Consider the following 9,865-nt stretch of genomic DNA (forward strand, 5'->3'; position numbering starts at 1 on the left):
GATCCGTCATGTGTTCCCAATTTTCAATCCGAATCTCTTGTTCACAAATGCCGACGACAATGATTTTTCCATAGCCAAAGGGGCTGCCGCTTCCTCTTCCTCTCTACGGCTGCCATTGAAAAAGCTCTTCTTTGAAGAGCGGGATATGCTGAACTTAGCAAAGTTGTTTTACAGTAAGTGGTATGAACAGCTGTTATACTGTTCATACCCTGCAACTGAGTTGATTTATATAACATAGTATTAACAGTGTACTTCTATGACATATTATTAACATATTTTTAGTAACAAAGCACGCTCTATATTTTGCTCTATATATGGCTGTGCACTTGAAGTTTATGATATGCAAAATGTGATTTTTACTAGGAAAATAGTTCTATGATATAGCATTAACAATGTACTTTTGTGACATAGTATTAACAATGTATTTTTTTTTTTCTTCTAAAGGTATTTCCTTTTGCCTTTGCGATTGTATCTGGTGAAACTATGGACAATTGGAGGTGGCAGCAAAGGATATCGAATCTCTTGTTAGGGTTTTTTGGATTTCTTGTATGAAATGATATTTACAATGTTTTTCTATGAAATTGTATTAAGAATTTTTTTCTATGAAATTGTATTAACAATATACTTCTATAGCGTGGTATTAACAATGCACTTTTATGACATGGTATTAACAATGTACTTTTATGACATGGTATTAACAATGTACTTCTATGATATCGAATCTCTTGTTAGGGTTTTTTGGATTTCTTGTATGAAATGATATTTACAATGTTTTTCTATGAAATTGTATTAAGAATTTTTTTCTATGAAATTGTATTAACAATATACTTCTATAGCGTGGTATTAATAATGCACTTTTATGACATGGTATTAACAATGTACTTTTATGACATGGTATTAACAATGTACTTTTATGACATGGTATTAACAATGTACTTCTATGATATGGTTTACTTTTTTTTTTGGGGCCGAAAGTTATGGAATACGAGATGGTACAATGTTTGGGCTTGTTTATAAATTTGGGCTGGGTTTGTTTTGGGTGTTTTTTGAGTTTTTTTCTGTTGGGCTTGATAGTGGCAGTGCTGTAATTTATTGGAACTTCAACACTAATTTGTTATTTAATAAATGGATTTTGGGTGTGTTTATGAAGTGTTTTCCATGTGGGGTTTTTTTTATAATTTCAGCTCCTATTTTGGGTATATTAGTGAAGATCCCTTATATTTAACGGCGTAGTGTTTTAGTTGTCGTCGTTGTATGTCTATCTTGCGGCCTAGTTCTTTTAATATGTGTCATATTTTTCCTTTTTAACGACGGTGATTTGTTTGAGTTGGTCGTCTATTCTCATCCTCGACTATTTTTTAGAAATTTAGCAGACTAAACACGTCTGTTTTTATTTGTTTTCGACGTTGTTTTATTTAACAACGTCTAATATTTATCGTCGTTGTTTGTTTCTGAAAATAGGGCGTATAAATTTTGTAATACGACTCTCATATATTTGTAACCGACGTTGTTTCGTTGTTCAACGTCTACTCTATATATACATACGTCGTAAATAATGACACTGACAATTATTTCCACGTCATCTTTTATAGAAAAATCGAAGTGGAAAATTTATTTTACGACGGCTGTTTTTATATAGGCGACGTAGTAGGAATCAATAACGTCGTCTTCTAATGTATTTAAAGACGTCATATTTTTAATTGTCGTGAAAATGATATTTAACGGCGTCTTATTTTAATTTTCGTCGTTGTATGTCTATCTTGCGGCCTTGTTCTGTTAATATGTGTCATATTTTTCCTTTTTAACGACCGTTTTTTTAGAGAGTTGGTCGTCTATTCTCATCCTCGACTGCTTTTTTAGATCTTTTGCAGTACAAAGACGTCGTTTTGTATTTGTTGATGACGTTGTATATTTTAACAACGACGGTGATTTAGCGTCGTGGTTTATGAGGGAAAAGATGACGGTGGATTCCACGATCATTGAAAAACCGAATACACGACGGTGATTTACCGTCGTCTTTTTGCTTTTTTGTAGTAGTGTCCATTAATCTCTATGGAGCGCATTGAAGTAAAACCCTCCTGTCTAGCTGCAGCCAACTCCATCTCAATAGTTGATAATTTCTTATGTTGTTCCCTAGCAACCAAAAGCCCACATCAGAACCATAGATTCATATGTAAACTAAGAATCATAAATAAATAAAACTCCATCAAAAATCTTCAATTAAACCATATAACAAATTACTACATCTTACATGCAGGCTATGATTTTCAATGTATCATCCACTGATATAACAGATCGCCCCTAAAGAATCACAAAAAACAGTTACCAGTGGTAAACTCAATTAGTCCTGAGTAATTCAACTATCTATTCAAGTATACACAAAGTAATGTCAATAGCTATTTTCAACCAAAAGATTAGCAGCGTACAACTCAAACTCAGCCCAAAAATCCTTTCCCCTTTTTTGAACTTCTGCAAATGTTGCACAACAGGAATCTATGACTATCTGCATTACAAAAGAGTCAAGGAAGAGAAATTTCTTTGGTATTCAACAAGATCAACAACTATCAAATGTAATGGTCCAATTTGAAGGCAAGGTATATTTAATGGAATTCATAGGACTATCACCAATGCAAACAATGACCAACAAACTCAATTACTGATATTTACAGTGAAAAATGCAAAGCTACAATTCTTTCACGAGCACTAATGATTTACAGTCCCTTGACTTGAAACACAAATTACTCAAAAACATTATTTACCAAAAAGAAAGATCATGAAAACAAACCTCTGTCCCAACTTTAAAACGAAAGGAAGGATCAGCTAGCATACGATTTCTTAGCATAGAGCAGTACTTCATCAAAAACCCAGTGGCCAAATTGACCCATGAAATTCAAATATATATGTATATATATAAATTAGAAACCCAATAAGCAACTTAGCAAAAACCCAGTGGCCAAATTGACCCATGAAATTCAAATATATATGTATATATATAAATTAGAAACCCAATAAGCAACTTAGCAAAAACCCAGTGGCCAAATTGACCCATGAAATTCAAATATATATGTATATATATAAATTAGAAACCCAATAAGCAACTTAGCAAAAACCATATATCTGAAGATTTTTCAATAGAAATGGAGACCAACAAACAAACCCTAATTGGACAATACTAGAAAAAAAAAAAAAAAAAAAAAAAAACCATGAATATGGAGCTCAAACCTGATTATACTTTGAAAGCTAATTAATCAACAACATCATTTCCAACAAGTGCCTCTCCAACAAACAAGACAAGATCTGGATTATTAAGATTGACTAGCTTTGATAGTGCCTTCATTAATGGTTCATTATCCTGAAAGACATAATACAATATATTTTCACATTAAAAATATATATATACAGCAGCAAAAACAGGCTAGATAACTTATAGGTCTCAACACGTTGAAAAAGGAATTTTAACAAGTAAACAACATTATTATCCTTTTGTAATAGCAAAAGCAGTGGTAAGACTGAAACAAAAATTGCTAACTAATAGTAGCTTAGCATGTACATCATACAAACAGTAAATGTTTATGTAGATACTCAACCATTCTACTAACACTATGCCAAAATTCACTTTAGGCAACATGAAATCAATGCTATTAGTCTCTTAAACTTCAGTTTTATAAAAATCGAGGCCATAGGAGTATAAAGACATCACAACCAATATTGAGCAATCTGAACCGATGCCTTTATATGGAAATAGCATCAATCAATATTTGAATTGATGCCATATATCTTTCATGTGTTTTTTTTTTTTTTTTTTTGTAAAGTAAAAGTTTCAATGACCGATGCGTTATACCCAAGTCAACTCTCCCAAAAAAATTTCATCCTTTTCCGTCAAAAAATTTCACCTTTTCCCTTAAAAAATTTCAAAAAGTCTGAAACCTAACTCACCCAGGTCAACTCCCCCAAAAAAATTTCTTCTCTCTCTCTCCTCTCCCTGTCAAAAATCCCAAAGTTCGTCTCTCTGCTCTTAACTCTCAAAAAGAAAAAATCGCGAGATAACAACTGCCTGCTGCCGCTACTAGACTCAAAAACGAGAGAAGAATCAACTTGACCGGTGGAGGGGTAAGTCTGAGTCAGCAGCCAAACACAAAAAAGTCGTCAGACGTAGGAGAACCTGATTCGAGTGCAGCCAGGGACAGCGAAAGAAAGAGGCTGAGGTTGATTTCTGACCATAGACTTTGGCCAGCAAAACAAAGCCACCGCTTCAAGGTAGGAGAATCTTAACTCATTACTAGCAACAATAAAAAGATTAATATTTCTCAAACTCGATCCTTTCGTCTCTCTCTTTCTGTGTTCATAGTGGATACAAAATACCCAGATTCTTTTTTAATGTTATAAATTTTTTTTTTTTCAATTCAATAAAAAAAAAAAAACTTCGGTGGCGGAGCCACCATGGGGTCAAGCGACCCCTTGACAGCCATGAAAGTGGCTCTGTAGAGCCTGGTGTGATAAAAAAATACCCATTTCTTTTTTAATGTTTTAATTTATTTTTTTTCAATTCAATTTTTAAAAAAATCGGTGGCGGAGCCACCATGGGGTCAACCGACCCCTTGGCAGCCATGAAAGTGGCTGTGTAGGCCTGGTCTGCTGCTGGTGTGACCCCTTGGACTTGCCCACCAGCTGTTCGATGGGATGCTCCAAAGAGCTTCCCCATGTTTCAGAAGAGAGCAACTCTTTTGCATATGTTTCCTCAAATGTATGTGCATATGTTTCAGAAGAGAGCAACTCTTACTGGTTTTGGACTTTGATGAGCAATAACTCTGTTGGGCTAGTTAAAGGATCACTTGGTTGTATACAAGTATGTGACTGTAAATATGATAACTAATCAATGAAATGCCATTTTCTTCTTCATTTGTGTTTATGGAAGAGCATTACCTCTTAATATCATTTTATCTAGGGTGAGAGATGTGTTGTGATGATCAGTATATGCAGTTCAAATAGATTGTTTTTTTATTATAAAGAGAATATATAGTTTTATTCTTTAATCTATATTTGCATGTGTTGTTACAACTGCTTATATAAGAGACTGGCCAACTCTTTCCTTCCATTGATTCATTCCCTTGTAATTTGGTTTCCTTTTGAAACTTTCATATTTTGGAACTTTTGGATATCATATATGATTTGGGCGTGCCAAAGTTGAAATTTTTTGGATCATAATTTCATATCCATCCAAAAAATTTCCCTTTAACCTGGACCTATCAACTACTCTGTACTCAAATTATCCTTTTTTTCCTTTTTTCAAACAGTTATATTCTGGTGTTATTTTTTTTCCCAACTATAAATCACCAATGGCTAGTAGGGGCAATTGCTCCTAATGGACCATTTTCCTAGCTCTCTTGATTTCCCCATTTGTGTTTCCCGACATTTGATCCGATTGGTGCCAGTCCTCGATCAAGCAAGCTTTCAATAGTAGCACGAACTTTTTCAATTATAGTTGGCCCAGACTTCCTTGCATCCAGATTTGCATTCATTACAATCTGGTCAACTCCCTGTTTGATCAAGCTTTCATCAATGCAAGCATGAATGAGACTCTTAAATGTATGCACTGCTGCGTGTATGGCCTCTTCATGCTCAGATGCCAATACATCTGCCAAACTCCAAGAAAAAACACAACAGTAAATTTTGAGTCTTGCTTTCTAGAATGGAAGAGGTACAAACAGGAAATCAGGGGGAGATTTTTTATTATTTTTTTAAATGTATCAGAAGTTAGTGCTGTGGTTCTCTGTGTCGGGTGTGTGTGTATGTTTGTGCATGTATGTGCCTTTGTATATATGTATCTCATGTGTGCAATTTGTGTTGCAGGTTCGAGCTACTCCTGGGCATACATTAGGTTGTGTTACCTATGTTACAGGAGATGGGCCTAATCAGCCCCAACCAAGGATGGCTTTCACTGGAGATGCTTTACTCATACGGGGTTGTGGGAGAACTAATTTTCAGGAATAGTACCTTCAACTTTTGGAACTCTTTATAATTTACCTTTTTGTGACAAATTCTGCTGTTTTCAATCAAAAGACAAGGAAAGCAAAAATTGAAAAACTAGCAACAGTTTGCCATTAGAAGAGTTGGCTTGTTCTTAAAACATGACTGTTAAGGGGATTTATCAAGTTCCCGTGTTTGATTTCTCTAATCTGTTTGCAGGGTGGCAGTTCACATCAACTGTACAAGTCAGTTCATTCATAGGTAAGAACATGCTGAGCTAGCATACCTTTGATACCATAGGAAAGAAATGAGTTCAAACATGGCTTTATGTTAAAAGGCCACTTATTCTTTTGTACTTACAATCCAGATTTTCACATTGCCAAAGAATACGTTGATCTATCCTGCTCATGATTACAAGGGATTCACTGTATGGGACTCTCTATTGTCTATTTCTTCTGTACCCTGTATACCGAGGCAGCTTCTTTTGCCACACATTTGCTTGAGATGCAGCTTAGCACCGTTGGGGAGGAGATGCTTTATAATCCTCGACTCACAAAAGATGAGGTATATATTTCGTGGTTCCAAAAGTGTTAACCCTTGTAGTTGCTAAATTTAATGTTCTTCAGGAAGATGATACTGATACTATCTGGTTGACAAGTGGATGTCAAGATTTTGTATATCTACATATATCTTGGGTCAACAAATGTTTGACTAAGATGTCTTAGCATGATTTTGACCTGGGCAATATTAGTGTGAAGGAGCCTCTGCCTAAAAGCAACCACCTAATTTACCAAGAATAGTTAGTACCGGTGTTACACAGATGTAAAAGAATGCAGAATTTTAAGGGAAAGTAGTGAGAAATAGATTTTTCTTTTATGTGAGATACTAGCTGAATAAATTAGTAGTCACTGTAAAGAGTCTTGACCATATGCGCTGCATAGATGCACTTTTATTTTTCATTTATCATGTGAGTATTTTAACACTTCTTCCTTATATGTATCAAACTAGTTTAATTTTGAACTCTTTTTTACAGGAAGCATTTCAAAATATCATGGAAAGTAAGTAAAACTATCTAGCATCCAATTTTTTTTAGAAGTAACCAAGTCTAGTTTGATCTTTCATTTCATTGAGTATATGATAATTCCAACCATTTCAGGTTTGAGTTAAGAAAAATGATGTTTCTTAGACCCAGAAGGCTTTATTGTTGGAGTTGGCTCAATGGGTTTATTCTTGCGCTTCCAAAGAAAAAAAAAAAACTAAAATACTAAAATACCAAAAACTAAAAACTACTAAACTACTAAAATACTAAATTGCTAAAATCAAGAGGAAAGATAACACTGCCTGCCTAGCCATTGAATTAAGAAGAAATGCTAGCTGTTCTTGTCCAGCTCTCTACCCCATCACATGATCATTTAATTGCTAGTTGAAACATGAAGTGGGATCCATTTAATGACCTCTTGTTATCTAATTAGATTGGTTGACAAATTAGATTTTCTTGTTCACCATTATGATATCATAAATTTGCATATTGGTTAATTTGAAGTGACAACATATCTTACCAAATTTAGTATTTTACACTTTTTAATCTTATGTTCATATTACACACTGTTTGTATAATATATAGACAAGTATGAATATATTTAAATTATTGTTTATATAATTTTTTTCTTTATGAGCTAATGGCAACACAACATGACTTGGAAATGATGCCTTTTTGATATACTAAGATGGTAACCAAGTGTGATGTGAAACACACAAAATACCTACACTTTCCTTACATAAGTGATGACTATTGTTCATAACAACTTCAGTTTTTCAAAAACAACTAAAGTTTAAAGATAAAAACAACCACCAGACAACTATGATCACTGATGCCTAAAACTAGAAGTAACATCAGCATTTATATAACAACCAACACTATTGGAGGCTTTTCACGTCTGCAAAATAGAAAAAGCAATGACGTATAACATAATTCGTGTTGAGGCCCAAAAAATTCAAAGTTGGGCCTAAATAAATTCTTGGCCCAGTGATATACCTCATTAAGAAAAGACTCGGTTCAAAGCATGCAAAATTCGTCATGCACGTTTTTACGGAGCCACGACCACGTGCTATGTCAAATAAATATGTAATTTATCACGCTAAGAATTAAAATAAGCCTATAAAAGGCACCTAGCTCTACAAGCCCATGCTAATTATCCCATCAAGCATAATATTCCTTTTCAAAGATGATAAAATTCAAGCACGTCAAGTGACATGCAATGCCAAGTAGAAAATCATTATTTTACACCTAGTCACGCTAAAAGCTTAAGTGGGCCCAAGTCACGCAAATGTCCGGGGCTTGCTTGAGTGGGTTGTGGTATGGCTGGTAACGAGCTTTTATGAGGCCCATTGATAAGTTGAGAGGAAGTTTTGGGCTGCTTGGGAGCTCCAAAACTCAAGCCCATAACTTCAGCCCAAATATGTGGGTAAACATAAAAGAAAGAAAAAAACCCAACACTTTAGGAAAAATTAGCTAATCATCTCAATAAAATAGCCCATCATTTAAGGAAATTAGCCAATTCCCCTAATAACCTATCACTTTAGCAAAAGCCCAAGCAGCCAAGAAAATATCCATAGTCAGCACTTAGCTAGAACCGTGAACCACGATGAAAGCCAAAGTGTTATGTCAGTGAGCTGGTAGGAGGCTCCAGCACATGGGCTAAGAACGAACACTAAGGTGGAACACGCAAAGCACCATGGGATATTAGCTTGCGTAGGTTGCTAGGAGCCAAGGCACCCTTCAAATCAGTGTACATACCCATTTCTTTCCCCTCATCAGATCTAGTCATGGAAGAGGGGAGAAAAGAAGGAAGAAAGATGGCTGAAAATGGGATTCCGTCACTAGAACAGCTGCGGGAAAAGCCTAGAGCTCCCCAAACCCTGTTTTTGTACGATTGGGTAGAGAGAATTTCACCAAATAAGATGAGTCAAAGGAAGAGAAGAGAAAGGAGAGGAAAGACTTGGTCAAATTGGATAGAAGCCATTAGCGTTTCTTGGGAATGAGAAGCTTCCAACGGCTATAAAAAAAGGTACCTCCTACCCATTAAACTCAACTAGAGCAGTCGAGCAAGCTTATTCTCTAATTGCTAACATCAAGCCCAAGTGCCTCACCTTCTATCTCATTCTTTTTTTATCCTAAGCAACACACATCTGGAGAGCAAGCTTTATCTCTCACCTCTGAAACCTCTGCAATTTTCGAGCCCCATCCTTCCATCTCTCCTCGTTTTTCCTTTTGGTAAACTGTTCCAAAGCTTGACAGAGTTTTCGTCGAGCTGTCGGAAACTACTCAACACACCGAATATACCCCCCTTATATATATATATATATATATATCTCTCTCTCTCTCTTCAACAAACCCTTTTAGAATCCCTTCCCCTTTTCCTTAGAACCCGTCTTTCACAAGAATTCAAAGCTCTCTCTGTTTATGCTAAACTCATGATTGTTTTGCTCCATGCCACAAGCCTCTCATGCCAAGCTAAGAATCTACCTATAAGCAGTTGTTGTTTTTGCTGGTGAAGATAACCAAGATGCTTCCTAAGGCTCAGCTACCCTTTCGAAGCATTCTTGGGGTCTGATCTTCGAACTCAGACACAGGGGGTAATTTCACATGTTTCTCTTTTCGGCAACCTAAACTCATTCGTCAGGCTGCTGGAATAAAAAGACCCCTACAATTCCCAGCAACACTATTTGTTTCTGCAATGTTGTAATTGATATGCATCATTATAATACATACCACTGATGCTGTAATACCTTTTTAGTCTCCTCCCTTTTGAAACTACTGATGCTGTTTCAGGCTTAGGCATTAGAGGTAAACGTTTTTTTGGCACACGAAAATCATTTAAGCATCGGATTTTACCAA

General features: G+C 35.5%; 1 long non-coding RNA gene across 1 annotated transcript; it reads left to right on the forward strand.

Annotated features, from left to right (window-relative positions):
- Positions 1-6,183: 6,183 nt before the first annotated feature.
- Positions 6,184-6,926, forward strand: LOC117625667. Its single transcript, XR_004585435.1, has 2 exons — positions 6,184-6,228; positions 6,335-6,926. It is a non-coding gene; the product is annotated as an uncharacterized LOC117625667 (long non-coding RNA).
- The last annotated feature ends 2,939 nt before the right edge of the window (positions 6,927-9,865 follow it).

Source organism: Prunus dulcis, chromosome 4, assembly GCF_902201215.1.
Source record: "Prunus dulcis chromosome 4, ALMONDv2, whole genome shotgun sequence".
NCBI classification, from domain to species: Eukaryota; Viridiplantae; Streptophyta; class Magnoliopsida; order Rosales; family Rosaceae; genus Prunus; species Prunus dulcis.